The 25,805-nt window shown below is 48.9% G+C and overlaps 1 protein-coding gene across 1 annotated transcript in view; it reads right to left on the minus strand.

Annotated features, from left to right (window-relative positions):
* TBC1D13 (TBC1 domain family member 13) overlaps nucleotides 1–25,805 on the minus strand; it is a 76,093-nt gene that overhangs the window by 28,997 nt on the left and 21,291 nt on the right. The window lies entirely within an intron of this gene.

Consider the following 25,805-nt stretch of genomic DNA (forward strand, 5'->3'; position numbering starts at 1 on the left):
AGCGGCTCCGCAGAAGACTGGGCACATCTAAGAAAGATTTAGGACCACCTGGTATGCACTGGCTCCTCCCACTATGACCCTCCTCCAGACCTCAGCTAGGATACTGTGCCCGGAAGAGCTGACACAATATGGAAGGATTTTGAATCCCGGGTAAGACTCATACCAGCCACACCAATCACACCGTATAACTCGTGATACTATACCCAGTTAACAGTATGAAACATAACTGAGCCTCTCAACAGATGGCTCAACAATAACCCTTTTAGTTAACAATAACTATATACAAGTAATGCAGACAGTCCGCACTTGGGACGGGCGCCCAGCATCCACTACGGACTACGAGAAATAGATTTACCGGTGAGTAAAATCTTATTTTCTCTGACGTCCTAGTGGATGCTGGGGACTCCGTAAGGACCATGGGGATTATACCAAAGCTCCCAAACAGGCGGGAGAGTGCGGATGACTCTGCAGCACCGAATGAGAGAACTCAAGGTCCTCCTCAGCCAGGGTATCAAATTTGTAGAATTTTGCAAACGTGTTTGCCCCTGACCAAGTAGCAGCTCGGCAAAGTTGTAAAGCCGAGACCCCTCGGGCAGCCGCCCAAGATGAGCCCACCTTCCTTGTGGAATGGGCTTTTACTGATTTAGGATGCGTCAGTCCAGCCGCAGAATGCGCCAGCTAAATTGTGCTACAAATCCAGCGAGCAATAGTCTGCTTAGAAGCAGGAGCACCCAGTTTTTTGGGTGCATACAGGATAAATAGCGAGTCAGTTTTCCTGACTCTAGCCGTCCTGGAAACATACATTTTCAAGGCCCTGACTACGTCCAGTAACTTGGAATCCTCCAAGTCCCTAGTAGCCGCAGGCACTACAATAGGTTGGTTCAAGTGAAAGGCTGATACCACCTTAGGGAGAAACTGGGGACGAGTCCTCAATTCTGCCCTATCCATATGGAAAATCAGATAAGGGCTTTTACATGACAAAGCCGCCAATTCTGATACACGCCTGGCCGAAGCCAAGGCCAATAACATGACCACTTTCCACGTGAGATATTTTAGATCCACGGTTTTTAGTGGCTCAAACCAATGTGATTTTAGGAAATTCAACACCACGTTGAGATCCCAAGGTGCCACTGGAGGCACAAAAGGGGGCTGAATATGCAGCACTCCTTTTACAAATGTCTGAACTTCAGGTAGTGAAGCCAGTTCTTTTTGGAAGAAAATCGACAGAGCCGAGATCTGGACCTTAATGGAGCCTAATTTTAGGCCCATAGTCACTCCTGACTGTAGGAAGTGCAGAAATCGACCCAGCTGAAACTCCTCTGTTGGGGCCTTTCTGGCCTCACACCAAGCAACATATTTTCGCCATATGCGGTGATAATGTTTGCAGTTACATCTTTTCCTGGCTTTAATCAGCGTAGGAATGACTTCCTCCGGAATGCCCTTTTCCTTTAGGATCCGGCGTTCAACCGCCATGCCGTCAAACGCAGCCGCGGTAAGTCTTGGAACAGACAGGGCCCCTGCTGCAGCAGGTCCTGTCTGAGCGGCAGAGGCCATGGGTCCTCTGAGATCATCTCTTGAAGTTCCGGGTACCACGCTCGTCTTGGCCAATCCGGAACCATGAGTATTGTTCTTACTCCTCGTTTTCTTATTATTCTCAGTACCTTTGGTATGAGAGGCAGAGGAGGGAACACATAAACTGACTGGTACACCCACGGTGTCACTAGAGCGTCCACAGCTATCGCCTGAGGGTCCCTTGACCTGGCGCAATATCTCTCTAGTTTTGTGCTTAGGCGGGACGCCATCATGTCCACCTGTGGCCGTTCCCAACGATTTACAATCAGTGTGAAGACTTCTGGATGAAGTCCCCACTCTCCCGGGTGGAGGTCGTGCCTGCTGAGGAAGTCTGCTTCCCAGTTGTCCACTCCCGGAATGAACACTGCTGACAGTGCTAACACGTGATTTTCCGCCCATCGGAGAATCCTTGTGGCTTCTGCCATCGCCATCCTGCTTCTTGTGCCGCCCTGTCGGTTTACATGGGCTACTGCCGTGATGTTGCCTGATTGGATCAGTACCGGCTGGTTTTGAAGCAGAGGCCTTGCCTGACTCAGAGCATTGTAAATGGCCCTCAGTTCCAGAATATTTATGTGTAGGGAAGTCTCCTGACTTGACCAAAGTCCCTGGAAGTTTCTTCCCTGTGTGACTGCCCCCCAGCCTCGAAGGCTGGCATCCATGGTCACCAGGACCCAGTCCTGTATGCCGAACCTGCGGCCCTCTTGAAGATGGGCACTCTGCAGCCACCACAGTAGAGATACCCTGGTCCTTGGAGACAGGGTTATCAGCCGATGCATCTGAAAATGCGATCCGGACCACTTGTCCAACAGGTCCCACTGAAAAGTTCTTGCATGGAACTTGCCGAATGGGATTGCTTCGTAGGAAGCTACCATTTTTCCCAGGACTCGCGTGCAATGAGGCACAGATACCTGTTTCGGCTTCAGGAGGTCTCTGACTAGAGATGACAGCTCCTTGGCTTTCTCCTCCGGGAGAAACACTTTTTTCTGGTCTGTGTCCAGAAACATCCCCAGGAACAGTAGACGTGTCGTAGGAACCAGCTGTGACTTTGGAATGTTTAGAATCCAACCGTGCTGTTGTAGCACTTCCCGAGATAGTGCTACCCCGACTAACAACTGCTCCTTGGACCTCGCCTTTATAAGGAGATCGTCCAAGAACGGAATAATTAAAACTCCCTTTTTTTAACGGAGTATCATCATTTTGGCCATTACCTTGGTAAACACCCTCGGTGCCGTGGACAGCCCAAACGGTAGTGTCTGGAATTGGTAATGGCAATCCTGTACCACAAATCTGAGGTACTCCTGGTGAGGACGGTAAATGGGGACATGCAGGTAAGCATCCTTGATGTCCAGGGATACCATGTAATCCCCCTCGTCCAGGCTTGCAATAACCGCCCTGAGCGATTCCATCTTGAACTTGAATTTTTTTTTTATATATATATGTGTTCAAGGATTTCAAATATAAAATGGGTCACACCGAACCGTGCGGTGTTGGTACCACAAACAGTGTGGAATAGTAACCCCGTCCTTGTTGAAGTAGGGGCACCTTGACTATCACCTGCTGGGAATACAGCTTGTGAATTGCCTCTAGCACAGCCTCCCTGCCTGAGGGAGTTGTCGGCAAGGCAGATTTGAGGAAACGGCGGGGGGGAGACGCCTCGAATTCCAGCTTGTACCCCTGAGATACCACCTGAAGGATCCAGGGATCCACCTGTGAGCGAGCCCACTGATCGCTGAAATTTTTGAGGCGGCCCCCCACCGTACCTGGCTACGCCTGTGGAGCCCCCGCGTCATGCGGTGGACTCAGAGGAAGCGGGGGAAGAATTTTGATTCTGGGAACTGGCTGACTGGTGCAGCTTTTTCCCTCTTCCCTTGTTTCTGTGCAGAAAGGAAGCGCCTTTGACCCGCTTGCTTTTCTGAAGCCGAAAGGACTGTTCTGCTTTCTTAGTCTGTGAGGAAACCTGAGGTAAAACATTTTTCTTCCCAGCTGTTGCTGTGGATACGAGGTCCCAGAGACCATACCCAAATAATTCCTCACCCTTATAAGGCAGAATCTCTATGCCCCTTTTAAAGTCAGCATCACCTGTCCAGTGTCGGGTCTCTAATACCCTCCTGACAGAATGGACATTACATTAATTCTGGATGCCAGCCGGCAAATATCCCTCTGTGCATCCCTCATATATAAGACGACGTCTTTAATATGTTCTTATGTTAGCCAACTAGTATCCCTGTTTGACAGGGTCACCGACCACGCTGCAGCAGCACTATCTACAGGTCTCAGTCTAGTACCTGAGTGTGTAAATACAGACTTCAGGATAGCCTCCTGCTTTTTATCAACAGGTACCTTCAAAGTGGCTGTATCCTAAGACGGCAGTGCCACCTTTTTTGACAACCGTGTGAGCGCCTTATCCACCCTAGGGGATATCTCCCAGCGTAACTTATCCTCTGGCGGGAAAGGGTACGCCATCAGTAACTTTTTAGAAATTACCAGTTTCTTATCGGGGGAACCCACGCTTTTTCACACACTTCATTCACTCATCTGATGGGGGAACAAAACACTGCCTGCTTTTTCTCCCCAAACATAAAACCCTTTTTTAAAGGTACTTGGGTTAATGTCAGAAATGTGTAACACATTTTTTATTGCCGGGATCAAGTCACGGATGTTCCTAGTGGATTGTGTATATGTCTCAACCTTGTCGACACTGGAGTCAGACTCCGTGTCGACATCTGTGTCTGCCATCTGAGGGAGCAGGCGTTTTTGAGCCCCTGATGGCCTTTGAGACGCCTGGGCAGGCGCGGGCTGAGAAGCCGGCTGTCCCACAGCTGTTACGTCATCCAGCCTTTTATGTAAGGAGTTGACACTGTCGGTTAATACCTTCCACCTATCCATCTACTCTGGTGTCGGCCCCACAGGGGGCGACATCACATTTATCGGCATCTGCTCCGTCACCACATAATCCTCCTCATCAAACATGTCGACACAGCCGTACCGACACACCGCACACACACAGGGAATGCTCTGACTGAGGACAGGACCCCACAAAGCCCTTTGGGGAGACCGAGAGAGAGTATGCCAGCACACACCAGAGCGCTATATAATGTGGGGATTAACACTATAACTGAGTGAATTTTCCCCAATAGCTGCTTGTATATATAATATTGCGCCTAAATTTAGTGCCCCCCCTCTCTTTTTAAGCCTTTGAGCCTGAAAACTACAGGGGAGAGCTTGGGGAGCTGTCTTCCAGCTGCACTGTGAAGAGAAAATGGCGCCAGTGTGCTGAGGGATAGCTCCGCCCCTTTTTCGGGGACTTTTCTCCCGCTTTTTAATGGATTCTGGCAGGGGTATTTATCACATATATAGCCTCTGGGGCTATATATTGTGATATATTTGCCAGCCAAGGTGTTTTTATTGCTTCTCAGGGCGCCCCCCCCCCCCCCCCCCAGCGCCCTGCACCCTCAGTGACCGGAGTGTGAAGTGTGTATGAGGAGCAATGGCGCACAGCTGCAGTGCTGTGCGCTACCTTGGAGAAGACTGATGTCTTCAGCCGCCGATTTTCCGGACTCTTCTTGCTTCTGGCTCTGTAAGGGGGCCGGCGGCGCGGCTCCGGTACCGAACATCAATGGCCGGTTCCATGCGGTCGATCCCTCTGGAGCTAATGGTGTCCAGTAGCCTAAGAAGCCCAAGCTACCACAAGTTAGGTAGGTTCGCTTCTTCTCCCCTTAGTCCCTCGTTGCAGTGAGCCTGTTGCCAGCAGGTCTCACTGTAAAATAAAAAAACTAAAATATACTTTCTTTCTAGGAGCTCAGGAGAGCCCCTAGTGTGCATCCAGCTCGAGCCGGGCACAGGATTCTAACTGAGGTCTGGAGGAGGGTCATAGTGGGAGGAGCCAGTGCACACCAGGTAGTCCTAAATCTTTCTTAGATGTGCCCAATCTCCTGCGGAGCCGCTATTCCCCATGGTCCTTACGGAGTCCCCAGCATCCACTAGGATGTCAGAGAAAATTATTTAACCTAAAATTGTTCATCTCAAGTGCCAATGAATATAAGGATTTCATTATTATTACACTGCCCACACCATACCTCTTAATGCCACCCAACTGGCAACATTGTCTGGGGAGAACAATGGAAGGGGAGGCCCTCCCTTTACTGGCCCAAAGTTCACCATATTCCATCCATTCTCAATACTACTGTAAACAAAAAGAATCCCGTCCTGCATAACGATGATGTTTTATTTCTATTCCTATTTCTGCTATGAAATCACTGCAGAAAATTGACACACGGGGCCCCGCAACACTTACATCTTCTCACAGCGATAGTGGACACGGACAGGAGAAATGTAACAGCTATGTATGCAAACAATATAAAAGGGCATGTACAAAGGATTCTACGTAAAAGCTATAAAAATAGGATTTTGGTACTTGCCAGGTAAATCCTTTTCTTTGAATCCATAGGGGGCACTGGAGTACTCTTGGGATATGGACGGCTTAGCAGGAACAAAGGCACTGATAATTTAAATTTAGAACTCTCCACCCCTCCATATCCCCAAGTACCTCAGTGTACTACCTCAGTGTTTTTTACTGAGCCGAACAGGAACTATAGAGAGGTTGACAATGGAGAATTCTTATAACATAACGGACAACAACAAAGTTGACACATAACGTTACTGCCAACGAAACAGTTGACACCATAACCGATAGAACTTTATAATTTGAACCAGTCGGTGAAAATGTGTTACCATAAGATCCCCTGAGCTTAATACAACCCAGGTAAAACTGCTCTGGGTGGGCGTCCAGTGCCCCCTATGGATTCAAAGAAAAGGATTTACCTGGTAAGTACCAAAATCCTATTTTCTTTTTCATCCACTAGGGGTCACTGGAGTACTCTTGGGACGTACCAAAGCTTCCCCCGTGGGCGGGAGAGCTGTTTGACACCTGTAACACTAGGCGGCCAAAGCTAGATGCTGATGCCGCAAACGTATCAAACTTGTAAAAGCGCACAAACGTGTGCACTGAAGACCATGTAGCCGCACGGTCAAGCTGTGTCGTAGAAGCTCCACGACCAGCTGGCCATGACGTTCCCACAGAACCTGTGGGATGAGCTATTACTGATGTAGGCGACTGTAACTTAGCCTTAAGGTAAGCCTTACGTATAGTCAGTTTTATCCATCTGGATAAGGTCTGCTGAGAAGCTGGCCAACCCCACTTGGCAGCATCATAGAGAACAAACAACGTATCCGTATTACGAACTGTAGACGTTCGGGACATATAAACGCGTAATGCGCGTACCACATTCAGAATTCTAGAATGTGCTGTCAACACAGGAACCACTATTGGTTGATTGATGTGAAAAGATGACACTAGCTTTGGTAAGAAATAGGAAGTTACGCTCTGTCATCAGGAAACACCAAATACGGTGGCTTGCAAGACAAGGTACCCAAATTTGAAAAACGCCTTGCCGAAGCTAAGGCTAGAAGAAAAAACGTTTTCCAAGTCAGAAACTTAATATCCACTTGCTGTAAGGGTTCAAAATATGAAGACTGTAAGAAATCTGAACCCAAATTCAAGTCCCATGTCGCTGTAGGTGGAATAAATGGAGGCTGTACTCTGAGGACACCCTGCAGAAAAGTGTGTACCGACGGCAATAGAGCCAATCGTCTTTGAAAATAAATTGACAACACAGATACCTGCACCTTCAGTGTAGATAAACGCAGTCCTCCATCCAACCCCGTCTGTAAAAATAACAGAATACGGGTAACTTGAAAAATGATGTCGGAAACTTCCGAGCTTCACACCAACCTATATAGGCACGCCAAATTCTGTAATAATGAGCTGCCGTAACCGGCTTCCTAGCTCGTAACATGGTTGGTATAACCGATACTGTAATGCCCTCTCTTTCTTCTTAAGAGGGCGGTCTCAACAACCACCCCGTCAACCGCAGCCGCGCTAAATAGGGGTAAAAGAACGGCCCCTGTTGTAACGGGTTGGACGTAGTATGAGCGGTCAAGGATCGTCTGCGAGTAGTCCTCGGAGATTCGAGAACCAAACTCTCCGAGACCCATGAGATATCACTAGTATGACTGTGACGGACTCTCTTATGATCCGTTTTAGCAACGGAGAGAGCAGCGGAAAACGGTGGAAACAGATACACGAGGCTGTACGGCCACGCGATTGTGAGAGCATCCACCGCCACTGCCCTTGGGATCTGTCGTTCTGGACACATACTGGGCGTTTGTAATTGTGGCGAGATGCCATCATGTCCACCTGAGGGTAACCCCACCTGTGGACCAACATGTGAAACACCTCTGGATTTAATGCCCAGTCTCCTGGATGAAAATCCCGACGGCTGAGATCATCTGTCTAACAGATGTCCACTCCCGGAATGAACCCAGTCGACAATATCACCTTGTGGTATTCTGGGCAATTGAGGATTCGAGCTACTTCCCGCATTGCCATGCGGCTTCTCGTTCCTCCCTGGTTGTTGTGTATGCGACTGCCGTCGCGTTGTGTGACTGCCCTTGGACAGTCTGAGAGCGAAGCATGTAGTGCATAGTAAATTGCACGGATTTCCAGGACATTTATAGACAGCAATCTGTCGTGATCCGTTTAGAAACCCTGTCGCTGACCATTTTAAACTACAATTCCCCAACCTCTGAGACTCTCGCCCAGAGTAGAGACACCCTCGCCCCCCTGTGGGAAACGCGAGTGAAAACCTCCGAACTGAAGCGCTTCGAAAGGCCATCATTGTTCCTAATAGGCGAATACACCAATGTACCGATAGGGCTTGAGCACTAATTGTACCAGATGGCGTATAATCTGTTCTTTCTGGTGTAGTAGGTAAATTCTTTGATTTACCGTGTCTGGAATCCTACCTAGGAATTGAAGTCGTTGAGACGGAATTAGATGCGATTGTTTTTGAACTTGACACTGCAACCGTGGTGTACGTTAGCAGCGCAAGTCGGAGGAGCATCTGTTGAGACGGAGCTCTTATGAGCAGATCGTCTAAGTATGGAACGATTGTCACTGCCAGGGATCTGAGATGAGCTATCATCACAAACATCACTCCCGAGGCGCTGACAAGAGGCCAAACGGTAGAACCTGACACGGTTAATGGTTGTGGCGTATTGCAAACCGCAAGAACCTGTGATGAGGTGACCAAACCGGAATGTGCAAGTACGCATCCTGGAGATCAAGCACAATCATGCAATCTTGTGGCTCCAAATATGCAAATACTAACCGCAGAAAGTCCATCTTCAATCTGTAGTAAATTACTTGCTGATTGAGACTGCGACGGAGCCCTCCGGCTTCGGTACCACAAACAGACGGGAATAATAACCCTGACTTTGTTGGTGTACCAGGCCTGGAAATAAAAACTGCTGAAACCAGCAGAGACTGAATGGCAACCTGCCAAAACGCCTTATTTCGTCCGACAGAGGCAGTCCTGTCTTTTAACGCTAAATAGCGGATACATCCATGAGTGGATGGCTGGAAACCCGGCAAATTTAACGTGTAAAGGCGCATTCCCACAATTGGAAATTCGAGATGGGCTGAGAGCCCGTCAAGCCACTGGCTTGTTGTGACTTTAGCGCCCTGGCGTTACAAGGCGTGACTGTTTTTGTACCACAGCCTTGAAAAGACTGAAGTCTAAAGGCTTTAAACGCCGGACCAGAGTATTTCCGTATTGATACCGGAGGAGGCAATTTTGTCAAATTTAGGACCAAACAACTTCTGGCCTTGTCGTGCTGAAACTAGCGACGATGAAAAACGAGAAGCAAGGTAACCGGCGGCAGCAGATGCTGTACCGAGATACTCAGCAGCTTCTCATTAACGATAATAAGAATTTACTTACCGATAATTCTATTTCTCATAGTCCGTAGTGGATGCTGGGACTCCGTAAGGACCATGGGGAATAGCGGCTCCGCAGGAGACTGGGCACAAAAGTAAAAGCTTGAACTAGCTGGTGTGCACTGGCTCCTCCCCCTATGACCCTCCTCCAAGCCTCAGTTAGGATACTGTGCCCGGACGAGCGTACATAATAAGGAAGGATATTGAATCCCGGGTAAGACTCATACCAGCCACACCAATCACACCGTACAACCTGTGCTCTGAACCCAGTTAACAGTATGATAAACGAAGGAGCCTCTGAAAAGATGGCTCACAACAATAATAACCCAAATTTTGTAACAATAACTATATACAAGTATTGCAGACAATCCGCACTTGGGATGGGCGCCCAGCATCCACTACGGACTATGAGAAATAGAATTATCGGTAAGTAAATTCTTATTTTCTCTAACGTCCTAAGTGGATGCTGGGACTCCGTAAGGACCATGGGGATTATACCAAAGCACCCAAACGGGCGGGAGAGTGCGGATGACTCTGCAGCACCGAATGAGAGAACTCCAGGTCCTCCTCAGCCAGGGTATCAAATTTGTAGAATTTAACAAACGTGTTTGCCCCTGACCAAGTAGCTGCTCGGCAAAGTTGTAAAGCCGAGACCCCTCGGGCAGCCGCCCAAGATGAGCCCACCTTCCTTGTGGAATGGGCTTTTACAGATTTTGGCTGTGGCAGGCCTGCCACAGAATGTGCAAGCTGAATTGTACTACAAATCCAACGAGCAATCGTCTGCTTAGAAGCAGGAGCACCCAGCTTGTTGGGTGCATACAGGATAAACAGCGAGTCAGATTTCCTGACTCCAGCCGTCCTGGAAATATACATTTTCAGGGCCCTGACTACGTCCAGTAACTTGGAGTCCTCCAAGTCCCTAGTAGCCGCAGGCACCACAATAGGCTGGTTCACGTGAAACGCTGAAACCACCTTTGGGAGAAATTGAGGACGAGTCCTCAATTCTGCCCTATCCGTGTGAAAAATCAGGTAAGGGCTTTTATAAGATAAAGCCGCCAATTCTGAGACACGCCTGGCTGAAGCCAGGGCTAACAGCATTACCACCTTCCATGTGAGATATTTTAATTCCACAGTGGTGAGTGGTTCAAACCAATGTGATTTTAGGAACCCCAAAACCACATTGAGATCCCAAGGTGCCACCGGGGGCACAAAAGGAGGCTGTATATGCAGTACCCCTTTGACAAACGTCTGGACTTCAGGCACTGAAGCCAGTTCTTTTTGGAAGAAAATCGACAGGGCCGAAATTTGAACCTTAATGGACCCTAATTTTAGGCCCATAGACAGTCCTGTTTGCAGGAAATGTAGGAAGCGACCCAGTTGAAATTCCTCTGTAGGGGCCTCTTTGGCCTCACACCACGCAACATATTTTCGCCAAATGCGGTGATAATGTTTCGCGGTTACATCCTTCCTGGCCTTTATCAGGGTAGGGATGACTTCTTCTGGAATGCCTTTTTCCTTCAGGATCCGGCGTTCAACCGCCATGCCGTCAAACGCAGCCGCGTTAAGTCTTGGAACAGACAAGGTCCCTGCTGGAGCAGGTCCTTTCTTAGAGGTAGAGGCCACGGGTCCTCCGTGAGCATCTCTTGAAGTTCCGGGTACCAAGTCCTTCTTGGCCAATCCGGAACCACGAGTATAGTTCTTACTCCTCTCCTTTTTATGATTCTCAGTACTTTTGGTATGAGAGGCAGAGGAGGGAACACATACACTGACTGGTACACCCATGGTGTTACCAGAGCGTCCACCGCTATTGCCTGAGGGTCCCTTGACCTGGCGCAATATCTGTCTAGTTTTTTGTTGAGACGGGACGCCATCATGTCCACCTTTGGTTTTTCCCAACGGTTTACCATCTCTTGGAAGACTTCTGGATGAAGTCCCCACTCCCCCGGGTGAAGGTCGTGTCTGCTGAGGAAGTCCGCTTCCCAGTTGTCCACTCCCGGAATGAACACTGCTGACAGTGCTATCACATGATTCTCCGCCCAGCGAAGAATCCTTGCAGCTTCTGCCATCGCCCTCCTGCTTCTCGTGCCGCCCTGTCTGTTTACGTGGGCGACTGACGTGATGTTGTCCGATTGGATCAATACCGCCTGACCCTGAAGCAGGGGTTTTGCTTGACTTAGGGCATTGTAAATGGCCCTTAGTTCCAGAATGTTTATATGAAGAGATGTTTCCATGCTTGACCACAAGCCCTGGAAATTTTGTCCCTGTGTGACTGCTCCCCAGCCTCTCAGGCTGGCATCTGTGGTCACCAGGATCCAATCCTGAATGCCGAATCTGCGGCCCTCTAGTAGATGAGCACTCTGCAGCCACCACAGAAGAGACACCCTTGTCCTTGGCGACAGGGTTATCCGCTGATGCATCTGAAGATGCGATCCGGACCATTTGTCCAGAAGATCCCACTGAAACGTTCTTGCATGGAATCTTCCGAATGGAATCGCTTCGTAAGAAGCCACCATTTTTCCCAGGACCCTCGTGCACTGATGCACTGACACCTGGCCTGGTTTTAGGAGATTCCTGACTAGCTCGGATAACTCCCTGGCCTTCTCCTCTGGGAGAAACACCTTTTTCTGGACTGTGTCCAGAATCATTCCTAGGAACAGGAGACGTGTCGTTGGAATCAGCTGCGATTTTGGAATATTTAGAATCCACCCGTGCTGACGTAACACTAACTGAGATAGTGCTACTCCGACTTCTAACTGTTCCCTGGACCTTGCCCTTATCAGGAGATCGTCCAAGTAAGGGATAATTAAAACGCCTTTTCTTCGAAGAAGAATCATCATTTCGGCCATTACCTTGGTAAAGACCCGAGGTGCCGTGGACAATCCAAACGGCAGCGTCTGAAACTGATAATGACAGTTTTGTACTACAAACCTGAGGTACCCTTGGTGAGAAGGGTAGATTGGGACGTGGAGATAAGCATCTTTGATGTCCAGAGACACCATATAGTCCCCTTCTTCCAGGTTTGCTATCACTGCTCTGAGTGACTCCATCTTGAATTTGAACCTCTTTATGTAAGTGTTCAAGGATTTTAGATTTAAAATTGGTCTCACCGAGCCGTCCGGCTTCGGTACCACAAACAGCGTGGAATAATACCCCTTTCCCTGTTGTAGGAGAGGTACCTTGATTATCACCTGCTGGGAATACAGCTTGTGAATGGCTTCCAAAACTGCCTCCCTGTCGGAGGGAGACTTTGGTAGAGCAGACTTCAGGAACCGGCGAGGGGGAGACGTCTCGAATTCCAGTTTGTACCCCTGTGATACTACCTGCAGAATCCAGGGGTCCACTTGCGAGTGAGCCCACTGCGCGTTGAAATTTTTGGAGACGGGCCCCCACCGTGTCCGAGTCCGCTTGTAAAGCCCCAGCGTCATGCTGAAGACTTGGCAGAAGCAGAGGAGGGCTTCTGCTCCTGGGAAGAGGCTGCCTGGTGCAGTCTTTTTCCTCTTCCTCTGCCCCGGGGCAGAAATGAGTGGCCTTTTGCCCGCCTGTACTTATGGGAACGAAAGGACTGAGTTTGAAAAGACGGTGTCTTTTTTTGCTGAGAGGTGACCTGGGGTAAAAAGGTGGACTTTCCAGCCGTTGCCGTGGCCACCAGGTCCGATAGACCGGCCCCAAATAACTCCTCCCCTTTAAACGGCAATACTTCCATATGTCGTTTGGAATCCGCATCCCCTGACCACTGTCGCGTCCATAACGCTCTTCTGGCAGAAATGGACATAGCACTCACTCTTGATGCCAGGGTGCAAATATCCCTCTGTGCATCACACATATATAGTAATGCATCCTTCAAATGCTCTATAGTTAGTAATATACTGTCCCTATCCAGGGTATCAATATTTTCAGTCAGGGAATCCGACCACGCCACTCCAGCACTGCACATCCAGGCTGATGCGATTGCTGGTCGCAGTATAACACCAGTATGTGTGTATATACCCTTCAGGATATTTTCCAGCCTTCTATCCGCTGGTTCTTTGAGGGCGGCCGTATCAGGAGACGGTAACGCTACTTGTTTAGATAAACGTGTGAGCGCTTTATCTACTCTAGGGGGTGTTTCCCAACGCGCCCTAACCTCTGGCGGGAAAGGGTATAGTGCCAATAATTTATTAGAAATTAGCACTTTTTTATCGGGGGAAACCCACGCTTTATCACACACCTCATTTAATTCATCTGACTCAGAAAAAGCTACTGGTAGTTTTTTCACTCCCCACATAATACCCTTCTTTGTGGTACTTGTAGTGTCAGAAAATAAGATTTTACTTACCGATAAATCTATTTCTCGTAGTCCGTAGTGGATGCTGGGGACTCCGTCAGGACCATGGGGAATAGCGGGCTCCGCAGGAGACAGGGCACATCTAAAAAGCCTTTTAGGTCACATGGTGTGTACTGGCTCCTCCCCCTATGACCCTCCTCCAAGCCTCAGTTAGGTACTGTGCCCGGACGAGCGTACACAATAAGGAAGGATCTTGAATCCCGGGTAAGACTCATACCAGCCACACCAATCACACCGTACAACTTGTGATCTGAACCCAGTTAACAGTATGATAACAAAACGAAGTAGCCTCTAAAAAGATGGCTCACAACAATAGTAATAACCCGATTTTTGTAACAATAACTATGTACAAGTATTGCAGACAGTCCGCACTTGGGACGGGCGCCCAGCATCCACTACGGACTACGAGAAATAGATTTATCGGTATGTAAAATCTTATTTTCTCTAACGTTCTAGTGGATGCTGGGGACTCCGTCAGGACCATGGGGATTATACCAAAGCTCCCAAACGGGCGGGAGAGTGCGGATGACTCTGCAGCACCGAATGAGAGAACTCCAGGTCCTCCTTAGCCAGAGTATCAAATTTGTAAAATTTTACAAACGTGTTCTCCCCTGACCACGTAGCTGCTCGGCAAAGTTGTAATGCCGAGACCCCTCGGGCAGCCGCCCAGGATGAGCCCACTTTCCTTGTGGAGTGGGCCTTTACAGATTTAGGCTGTGGCAGGCCTGCCACAGAATGTGCAAGTTGGATTGTGCTACATATCCAACGTGCAATCGTCTGTTTAGACGCAGGAGCACCCATCTTGTTGGGTGCATACAATATAAACAACGAGTCAGATTTTCTGACTCCAGCTGTCCTTGAAATATATATTTTCAATGCTCTGACAACGTCCAGTAACTTGGAGTCCTCCAAGTCGCTAGTCGCCGCAGGCACCACAATAGGCTGATTCAAGTGAAAAGCCGAAACCACCTTAGGGAGAAATTGAGGACGTGTCCGCAATTCTGCCCTGTCCGAATGGAAAATCAGATATGGGCTTTTGTACGACAAAGCCGCCAATTCTGAAACTCTCCTGGCTGAAGCCAGGGCCAATAGCATGGTTACCTTCCATGTAAGGTATTTTAAATCTACCGATTTTAAAGGCTCAAACCAATGAGATTTGAGAAAATTTAGAACCACGTTCAAATCCCACGGTGCCACTGGAGGCACTATTGGGGGTTGTATATGTAGTACTCCTTTTACAAAAGTCTGTACTTCAGGCACTGACGCCAATTCTTTCTGGAAGAAAATTGATAAGGCCGAAATTTGAACTTTAATGGACCCCAATTTTAGGCCCATAGACAATCCTGCTTGCAGGAAATGTAAGAATCGACCCAATTGAAATTCTTCCGTTGGAGCCTTCTTGGCCTCACACCACGCAACATATTTTCTCCAAATACGGTGATAATGTTGTGCGGTCACATCTTTCCTGGCTTTAATTAAAGTCGGAATAACTTCCTCAGGAATGCCCTTTTCTTTTAGAATCCGGCGTTCAACCGCCATGCCGTCAAACGCAGTCGCGGTAAGTCTTGGAACATACAAGGTCCCTGTTGAAGCAGGTCCCTTCTTAGAGGTAGAGGCCACGGATCCTCCGTGAGCATCTCTTGAAGTTCTGGATACCAAGTTCTTCTTGGCCAGTCCGGAGCTACCAGTATTGTTCTTACTCCTCTTTTCCGTATAATTCTCAGTACCTTTGGTATGAGAGGCAGAGGAGGGAACACATATACTGACTGGTACACCCATGGTGTTACCAGAGCGTCCACAGCTATTGCCTGTGGGTCTCTTGACCTGGCGCAATACCTGTCCAACTTTTTGTTGAGGCGAGACGCCATCATGTCCACCTTTGGTTTTTCCCAACGGTTCACCATCATGTTGAAAACTTCTGGATGAAGTCCCCACTCTCCCGGGTGAAGGTCGTGTCTGCTGAGGAAGTCTGCTTCCCAGTTGTCCACTCCCGGGATGAACACTGCTGACAGTGCTACGACATGATTCTCCGCCCAGCGCAGAATCCGTGCAGTTTCCGTCATTGCACTTCTGCTTCTCGTGCCGCCTTGTCGGTTGACGTGGGCGACTGCCGTGATGTTGTCGGACTGGATCAGCACCGGCTGATCCTGAAGCAGAGGTCTTGCTTGGCTTAGGGCATTGTATATCGCTCTTAGCTCCAGTATATTTATGTGAAGAGACTTTTCCAGGTTTGACCACACACCCTGGAAGTTTCTTCCCTTTGTGACTGCTCCCCAACCTCGTAGGCTGGCATCCGTAGTCACCAGGACCCAGTCCTGTATGCCGAATCTGCGGCCCACTAACAGATGGGCCGTCTGTAACCACCACAGGAGAGACAATCTTGTTCTTGGTGACAATGTTATCCTCTGATGCATGTGCAGATGCGATCCGGACCATTTGTCCAGTAGATCCCACTGGAATGTCCGTGCATGGAATCTGCCGAAAGGAATCGCTTCGTACGAAGCCACCATTTTTCCCAGGACTCTCGTGCATTGATGTACTAACACAGTTCCTGGTTTTAGGAGGTTCCTGACAAGTTCGGATAGCTCCTTTGCCTTCTCCTCTGGGAGAAATACCTTTTTCTGAACCGTGTCCAGAATCATGCCCAAAAACAACAGATGTGTTGTCGGAGTCAATTGAGATTTTGGAAGATTTAGAATCCACCCATGTTGCCGAAGCACTACTTGTGATAGTGCCACACTGGCTTCCAGCTGTTCTCTGGACTTTGCCCTTATTAGGAGATCGTCCAAGTACGGGATAATTAATACGCCTTTTCTTCGTAGAAGAACCATCATTTCGGTCATTACCTTGGTAAAGACCCGAGGAGCCGTGGACAAACCAAACGGCAGCGTTTGAAACTGATAATGACAGTCTTGTATCACGAACCTGAGATACCCTTGGTGTGAAGGGTAAATTGGGACATGTAGATAAGCATCTTTTATGTCCAAGGACACCATGAAGTCCCCCTCTTCCAGGTTTGCTATCACTGCTCTGAGTGACTCCATCTTGAACTTGAATTTCTGTATATACAGGTTCAAGGATTTCAGATTTAGAATAGGTCTTACCGAACCGTCCGGTTTCGGTACCACAAATAGTGTGGAATAATACCCCTTTCCCTGTTGTAGGAGGGGTACCTTGACTATCACCTGCTGAGAATACAGCTTGTGAATGGCTTCCAAAACCAACGTCCTTTCTGAGGGAGACGTTGGTAAAGCAGACTTTAGGAACCGGCGAGGAGGAGACCTTTCGAACTCCAGCATGTACCCCTGAGATATTATCTGCAGGACCCACGGGTCTACTTGTGAGTGATCCCATTGATTGCTGAAATTTTTGAGCCGACCCCCCACCGTTCCTAAGTCCACTTGTACAGCCCCAGCGTCATGCTGATGGCTTTGTAGAAACCGGGGCGGGCTTCTATTCCTGGGTAGGGGCTGCTTGCTGCCCTTTCTTACTCAGAGAATCCAACCACACTACCCCAGCACTGCACATCCAGGCTGAGGCTATTGCCGGTCGCAGTATAACACCAGTATGCGTGTATATACTCTTCAGTGTAGTTTCCAGCCTCCTATCTGCTGGATCCTTGAGGGCGGCCGTATCAGGAGACGGCAACGCCACTTGCTTTGATAAACGTGTGAGCGCCTTATCCACCCTAGGGGGTGTTTCCCAGCGCGCCCTAACCTCTGGTGGGAAAGGGTATAATGCCAATAACTTCTTTGAAATTGGCAATTTTCTATCGGGGGTAACCCACGCTTCATCACACACATCATTCAATTCCTCTGATTCTGGGAAAAATACAGGCAGTTTTTTAACCCCCCACATAATACCCCTTTTTGAGGTACCAGTAGTATCAGAGAGCTGCAAAGCCTCCTTCATTGCCGTGATCATATAACGTGTGGCCCTATTGGAAAATACGTTTACTTCCTCACCGTCGACACTAGATTCATCTGTGTCGGTACCCGTGTCGACTGACTGAGGTAAGGGACGTTTTACAGCCCCTGACGGTGTCTGAGATGCCTGAACCGGTACTAACTGGTTTGCCGGGCGTCTCATTTCGTCAACTGACTTTTGTAATGTGCTGACATTATCACGTAATTCCATAACCAAAGCCATCCATTCCGGTGTCGACTCCCTAGGGGGTGACATTACCATCATCGGCAATTGCTCTGCCTCCACACCAACTTCGTCCTCATACATGTCGACACACACGTACCGACACACACAGCAGCCACACAGTGAATGCTCTATTGAAGACAGGACCCTCCTAGCCCTTTGGGGAGACAGAGGGAGAGCTTGCCAGCACACACCAAAAGCGCTATACTGTATATAACAACCCCTAGAAGGTGTTGTTTCTATATATGCGCTCTCAATATATAATTATCTCGCCAATTTATGCCCCCCCTCTCTTTGTTACCCTGTTTCTGTAGTGCAGTGCAGGGGAGAGTCGTGGGAGCCTTCCTCACCAGCGGAGCCGTGCAGGAAAATGGCGCCGAGTGCTGAGGAGAATAAGCTCCGCCCCTTTTTCGGCGGGCTTTTCTCCCGGTTTTTCTAATAAACTGGCCTGGGTTAAATACATACATATAGCCTTAATGGCTATATGTGATGTATTTATTTGCCTCTAAGGTACTCTGTATTGCTGCCCAGGGCGCCCCCAGCAGCGCCCTGCACCCTCCGTGACCGAGATCCGTGAGCCGTGTAGCAACAATGGCGCACAGCTGCAGTGCTGTGCGCTACCTCTATGAAGACTGAAGTCTTCTGCCGCCTGTTTCCGGACCTCCGTTCTGCCGTTCTTCAGCGTCTGTAAGGGGGATCGGCGGCGCGGCTCCGGGACGAACCCCAGGCTGACCTGTGTTCCGACTCCCTCTGGAGCTCAGTGTCCAGTAGCCTAAGACTTCAATCCTCCTGCAGGCAGGTGAGTTGCAAGTCTCTCCCCTAAGTCCCTCGTTGCAGTGCTCCTGTCGCCAGCAGGAGACACTGATTAGAAACCTAAAAAAAACTTTTCTAACTAGCTCTTTAAGAGAGCCACCTAGATTGCACCCTCTCGGACGGGCACAAAAACCTAACTGAGGCTTGGAGGAGGGTCATAGGGGGAGGAGCCAGTACACACCATGTGACCTAAAAGGCTTTTTAGATGTGCCCTGTCTCCTGCGGAGCCCGCTATTCCCCATGGTCCTGACGGAGTCCCCAGCATCCACTAGGACGTTAGAGAAATGTTCAATGCCTCCTTCATTGCCGTGATCATGTAACGTGTGGCCCTACTGGACATTACGTTTGTCTCCTCACCGTCGACACTGGACTCAGTATCCGTGTCTGGGTCTGTGTCGACCCACTGAGGTAACGGGCGTTTTATCGCCCCTGACGGTGTCTGAGACGCCTGGACAGGCACTAATTGATTTGTCGGCTGTCTCATGTCGTCAGTTTTTTGTAAAGTGCTGACATTGTCACGTAGTTCTTTAAATACAACCATCCAGTCAGGTGTCGACTCCCTAGGGGGTGACATCACTAATACAGGCAATTGCTCTGCTTCCACATCATTTTCCTCCTCATACATGTCGACACAATCGTACCGACACCCAGCACACACACAGGGAATGCTCTGATAGAGGACAGGACCCCACTAGCCCTTTGGGGAGACAGAGGGAGAGTTTGCCAGCACACACCAGAGCGCTATATATATATATATATATAGGGATAACCTTATATAAGTGTTACTCCCTTTTATAGCTGCTGTTTATAATTTAGCTGCCAATAGTGCCCCCCCTCTCTCGTTTTTACCCTGATTCTGTAGGGACTGCAGGGGAGAGTCAGGGAGCCGTCCTTCCAGCGGAACTGTGAGGGAAAATGGCGCTTGTGTGCTGAGGAGATAGGCTCCGCCCCTTCACGACGGCCTTATCTCCTGCTTTTTTCTGGAAAACTGGCAGGGGTTAAATACATCCATATAGCCCAGGAGCTATATGTGATGTATTTCTTTTGCCATCCTAAGGTATTTCTGTTTTTATTGCGTCTCAGGGCGCTCCCCCCCAGCGCCCTGCACCCTCAGTGACCGGAGTGTGAAGTGTGCTGAGAGCAATGGCGCACAGCTGCAGTGCTGTGCGCTACCTTAGTTGAAGACAGGAACGTCTTCTGCCGCCGATTTCACCGGACCTCTTCGTTCTTCTGGCTCTGTAAGGGGGCCGGCGGCGCGGCTTCGGGACCCATCCAGGCTGAACCTGTGATCGTCCCTCTGGAGCTAATGTCCAGTAGCCTAAGAAACCCAATCCACTCTGCACGCAGGTGAGTTCGTTTCTTCTCCCCTTAGTCCCACGATGCAGTGAGCCTGTTGCCAGCAGGACTCACTGAAAATAAAAAACCTAAAATAAACTTTTACTCTAAGCAGCTCAGGAGAGCCACCTAGCATGCACCCTTCTCGTTCGGGCACAAAAATCTAACTGGGGCTTGGAGGAGGGTCATAGGGGGAGGAGCCAGTGCACACCAGCTAGTTCAAGCTTTTACTTTTGTGCCCAGTCTCCTGCGGAGCCGCTATTCCCCATGGTCCTTACGGAGTCCCAGCATCCACTTAGGACGTTAGAGAAAAGTATAACGTGATCGTCATTGTTTCCATACACAGAGCGCCCTAGTCACCCAAATGTATCTTGGGTCTTTATAAGGTTTGACACAGACGAATTCACCAATGGCGGATTCTCCAATTTAGATGTCACTGTGTGGAAACGGGTAAATAGCCTTAAATCTTAGTAAGATATCCTAAATAAGAAACCTATTGAAGATCTGTCGTTTAGTAAATACGACGGATTAGATGTTAGAGGCTCCTTATTCTCTGTAAATTTAGATGTTAGAGGCTCCTTATTCTCTGTAAATTTCAGAGACTGACTCACTGGTCATTAGCAATGTATGGTTGTCAAAACCCGCCCTATCTGACTGTCTAATGTGCCCTCCTCACTCGTATTTAGCGCTGTGAGGTTTGACATAGAATTGTCAGGTCTGCCACATAGAAGAAATGTGTAAATTATAAGATCAGTTAAATTAACACCCTCCGTAAAAGCTGGCGGAGTAACTTTTGAGACTCTGATCTTACCGCTCCTGTCGAGCAGAGTCAATTTGAATTGCCAATGCTAACATAGGATCTGGGAATGAACCGGCTTCCTGAAAACCTACAAAACATAGTGAACATGTGGTAGATTTATGTCCAGACATTGTTTAAAAGCATTTTTAGTCTGTGCTGGAGCCTTACTCCTTATGCAGACAGACAACACAATAGCCAAAGGACAGACACTTACACGACTCAGTAAAATTATTATCTTGAGGTGTGTAATATATATCTATCTATTTATGGCCGAAATGCAGTTCACATGGGCAGCCTATGTGAAACCTGAACCAAAATTCCCACTAACACCCCTGCGCCTCCGGTGGCGTAGAGATGTAGGGCAGGAATGTTCTGGAATTACAAACTGGAAGAAACAGGAAGCATGGTTAAAATGGCCCCCATGCCATGCTGACACTGATAATCACAGGACAAGTTACAATTGCTTCAGTGTTAATATAGGCTCAATAGCCTATTATACAGTGATAATCACAGGCAGACCACAATACATGCTCTAGTGTTAATATAGGTTCAATAGCCTATTATACAGTGATAATCACAGGCAGACCATAATACATGCTGTAGTGTTAATATAGGCTCTTAATATAGGCTCAATAGCCTATTATACAGTGAAAATCACAGGCAGTTTACAATACATGCCTCCAGTGTTAATATAGGCTCAATAGCCTATTATACAGTGATAATCACAGGCAGGCCACCATACATGCTGTAGTATTAATATAGGCTCAATAGTCTATCACCCAGTGAAAATCACAGGCTACAATACATCCAATATTAATATAGGCTCAATAGCCTATCATACATTAACTCTGCCTGCTGTTTATATAGGTATGGCAGCCTTTACATACCCTTGCCGCTGTAATCAGCCAGATTACACCCCCCTTCCCCCTGTACTCCCTGTAGCGCTGTGTCTCAGCGGGGAGCGCCGGGAAGGCTTTGCAGGGAGGCGAGGGACATGCTGAGCAGCGGAGGTCAGCTGCCCGGAGCGGCGCGGTTCTCACCCTCTCAGCGTACAGCATTGACGGAGCGTCCTGGACGGTGTTGGGCGGCCGGACGGAGCGGCTGGGGCGGCCGGACGGAGCGGCTGGGGCGGCCGGACGGAGCGGCTGGTGCGGGCGGCTGTATGAGCGGCGGGAGCGGCGTATTACAACACTGACCCACACAGCGCGGCGGCAGCCTGCGCTGACCGCCCCGTTTCCCCAGCCTACCTTGTTGTAGAGAGGCTGCGACGGCTCTGTAATCTTCCGGTCATGGCTGAGACGGGGCTTCTATTTGTAAGCTCCGTTCAGCTCTCCAGGTCATGGCTGCGACGGGCTTCTATGTGTAAGCTCCGTCCAGCTGTTGCAGGAGCAGTGGGCTGCCTGTGGCTGTGAGGGTGCTCTTTGTGAGGTCCGACACGCCATGCGCTGTCCGTGCAGCGGCACTATCCCGGACCCATGTTTTTCCAGAAACTGGGAAGGGATGTGCTATAGTAAAAAGTAAAAATGAAAAATTAATAAAATCTTCCACAAAGTGTGGGAACTTTCCACAAGCCTTGTTAGTGCTGTGAGCACAGAAAAAACACTGAGGTAGTACACTGAGGTACTCGGGGATATGGAGGGGTGGAGAGTTCTAAATTTAAATATTCAGTGCCTTTGTTCCTGCTAAGCCGTCCATATCCCAAGAGTACTCCAGTGACCCCTAGTGGATGAAAAAGAAATGTACAGCCACAGCACAAACCAAATGTAGACACCAAAATAAAGCCACGAAAGAAGGTGTTTGTATGGAGTCCATTTATTATGCAGAAGGGATGCATTCGCCCAGAGAGAAGTCACTCAGCCAATACCGGTAAGGAAAACATTGTCCATGACATTCCGTAAATGTTCAGATGGGTTAGAATAGGTGACTGAGAAGACTACGATGTGGGCAACAACCACTAGGAGACGACACCGGTTCTGCATATGGTGGACAGCGTCATACTGGAAGGGGGATGTAGTTATGTGGAAGGCACTGCTCCCATCAGAAATGCTGCAACATGTGCCGGATGAAGATGATCCCTCGGTATCACTAAGCAGCAACTAGCAATGACTGTCAGAAAAAGATCTCGGATAACAATACAGAACCACCAGAATCACCGGCTTTCAGGTCTGTACACACTTTGCTCCATTTAACGATGACGGGGTGTTTGTAACAGGGTGGGAGTTGAGTGAAGAAGCACAATTCTCGCCAATCTTGGCTACAGATTATAACCAGCAATAATTTAAAAGGCATAACAAACCTGCTTTGGCCTTTTAACTTATAGCCGTTTTAAATCTGCAGCTCAGATGACCGAAATTGCGTAACTGCCACCCTATTACATAAACCCAACATCTCTGAGCATAACACCGCTCTCCACTGCACCATAGCCTATGTTCCATTACCGAACATTACCATACACAATGAGTAGTTTATGCATTGTCAGCAGACTAGAGTCTATGGAGAGCTTGTTCAACCATTTTTTAAGGAAATTACTACTCATGTCACAGGTTCCTATTTGCAGTCAAATGATCTACAGTTGCTTCATATTAATGCACTGGGGCCAGGCACTCTTTTCACTCACATGTTACGCTGGTCAACTTATGTCAGGAGTTCTATGGGTTAAAATAAGAATTTACTCACCGGTAGTTCTATTTCTCGTAGTCCGTAGTGGATGCTGGGAACTCCGTAAGGACCATGGGGAATAGACGGCTCCGCAGGAGACTGGGCACATCTAAAGAAAGATTTAGGACTATCTGGTGTGCACTGGCTCCTCCCTCTATGACCCTCCTCCAAGCCTCAGTTAGGACACTGTGCCCGGAAGAGCTGACACAATAAGGAAGGATTTTGAATCCCGGGTAAGACTCATACCAGCCACACCAATCACACCGTATAACTCATGATAGGAACCCCGGTTAACAGTATGATAACAACGGAGCCTCTGAACAGATGGCTCGCAATAACAACCCGATTTGTGGAACAATAACTATTTACAAGTATTGCAGACAATCCGCACTTGGGATGGGCGCCCAGCATCCACTACGGACTACGAGAAATAGAATTACCGGTGAGTAAATTCTTATTTTCTCTGACGTCCTAGTGGATGCTGGGAACTCCGTAAGGACCATGGGGTTTATACCAAAGCTCCCAAACGGGCGGGAGAGTGCGGATGACTCTGCAACACCGAATGAGAGAACTCCAGGTCCTCCTCAGCCAGGGTTTCAAATTTGTAGAATTTTGCAAACGTGTTTGCCCCTGACCAAGTAGCAGCTCGGCAAAGTTGTAAAGCCGAGACCCCTCGGGCAGCCGCCGAAGGATGAGCCCACCTTCCTTGTGGAATGGGCTTTTACAGATTTAGGCTGCGGTAGTCCCACCGCAGAATGCGCCAGCTGAATAGTGCTACAAATCCAGCGCGCGATAGTCTGCTTAGAAGCAGGCGCACCCAGTTTGTTGGGTGCATACAGGATAAACAGCGAGTCAGTTTTCCTGACTCCAGCCGTCCTGGAAACATAAATTTTCAAGGCCCTGACTACGTCCAGTAACTTGGAATCCTCCAAGTTCCCAGTAGCCGCAGGCACCACAATAGGCTGGTTCAAGTGAAACGCTGATACCACCTTCGGGAGAAACTGAGGACGAGTCCTCAACTCTGCCCTATCCATATGGAAAATCAGATAAGGGCTTTTATAGGACAAAGCCGCCAATTCTGACACACGCCTGGCCGAAGCCAGGGCCAACAGCATGACCACTTTCCACGTGAGATATTTCAAATCCACAGTCTTAAGTGGTTCAAACCAATGTGATTTCAGGAACTCCAAAACCACATTGAGATCCCAAGGTGCCACTGGGGGCACAAAAGGAGGCTGAATATGCAGAACTCCTTTGACAAAAGTCTGAACTTCAGGCAGTGAAGCCAGTTCTTTCTAGAAGAAAATCGACAGGGCCGAAATCTGGACCTTAATGGACCCCAATTTGAGGCCCAACGTCACCCCTGCTTGCAGGAAATGCAGGAATCGACCCAGTTGAAATTCCTCCGTTGGGGCCTTCCTGGCCTCACACCAAGCAACATATTTTCGCCAAATGCGGTGATAATGTTTTGCGGTGACATCCTTCCTGGCTTTGATCAGGGTAGGGATGACTTCCTCCGGAATGCCCTTTTCCTTCAGGATCTGGTGTTCAACAGTCATGCTGTCAAACGCAGCCGCGGTAAGTCTTGGAACAGACAGGGCCCCTGCTGCAGCAGGTCCTGTCTGAGCGGCAGAGGCCAAGGGTCCTCTGAAAGCATCTCTTGAAGTTCCGGGTACCAAGCTCTTCTTGGTCAATCCGGAACCACGAGTATAGTTTTCACTCCTCGCCTTGGTATTATTCTCAGTACCTTGGGAATGAGAGGCAGAGGAGGAAACACATAAACCGACTGGTACACCCACGGTGTTACTAGAGCGTCCACAGCGATCGCCTGAGGGTCCCTTGACCTGGCGCAATATCTTTTTAGCTTTTTGTTGAGGCGGGACGCCATCATGTCCACCTGTGGTCTTTCCCACCGGTTTACCAGCATTTGGAAGACTTCTGGATGAAGTCCCCATTCTCCCGGGTGGAGGTCGTGCCTGCTGAGGAAGTCTGCTTCCCAGTTGTCCACTCCCGGAATGAACACTGCTGTCAGTGCTAACACATGATTTTCCGCCCATCGGAGAATCCTTGTGGCTTCTGCCATTGCCCTCCTGCTTCTTGTGCCGCCCTGTCGGTTTACATGGGCTACTGCCGTGATGTTGTCTGACTGGATCAGTACCGGCTGGTTCTGAAGCAGGGGCCTTGCTTGGCTTAAGGCATTGTAAATGGCCCTTAGCTCCAGAATATTTATGTGAAGCGAAATCTCCTGATTTGACCACAGTCCTTGGAAATTTCTTCCCTGTGTGACTGCCCCCCAGCCCCGAAGGCTGGCATCCGTG

The sequence above is a fragment of the Pseudophryne corroboree genome, chromosome 8 (assembly GCF_028390025.1).
Source record: "Pseudophryne corroboree isolate aPseCor3 chromosome 8, aPseCor3.hap2, whole genome shotgun sequence".
In the NCBI taxonomy this organism is placed as follows: domain Eukaryota; kingdom Metazoa; phylum Chordata; class Amphibia; order Anura; family Myobatrachidae; genus Pseudophryne; species Pseudophryne corroboree.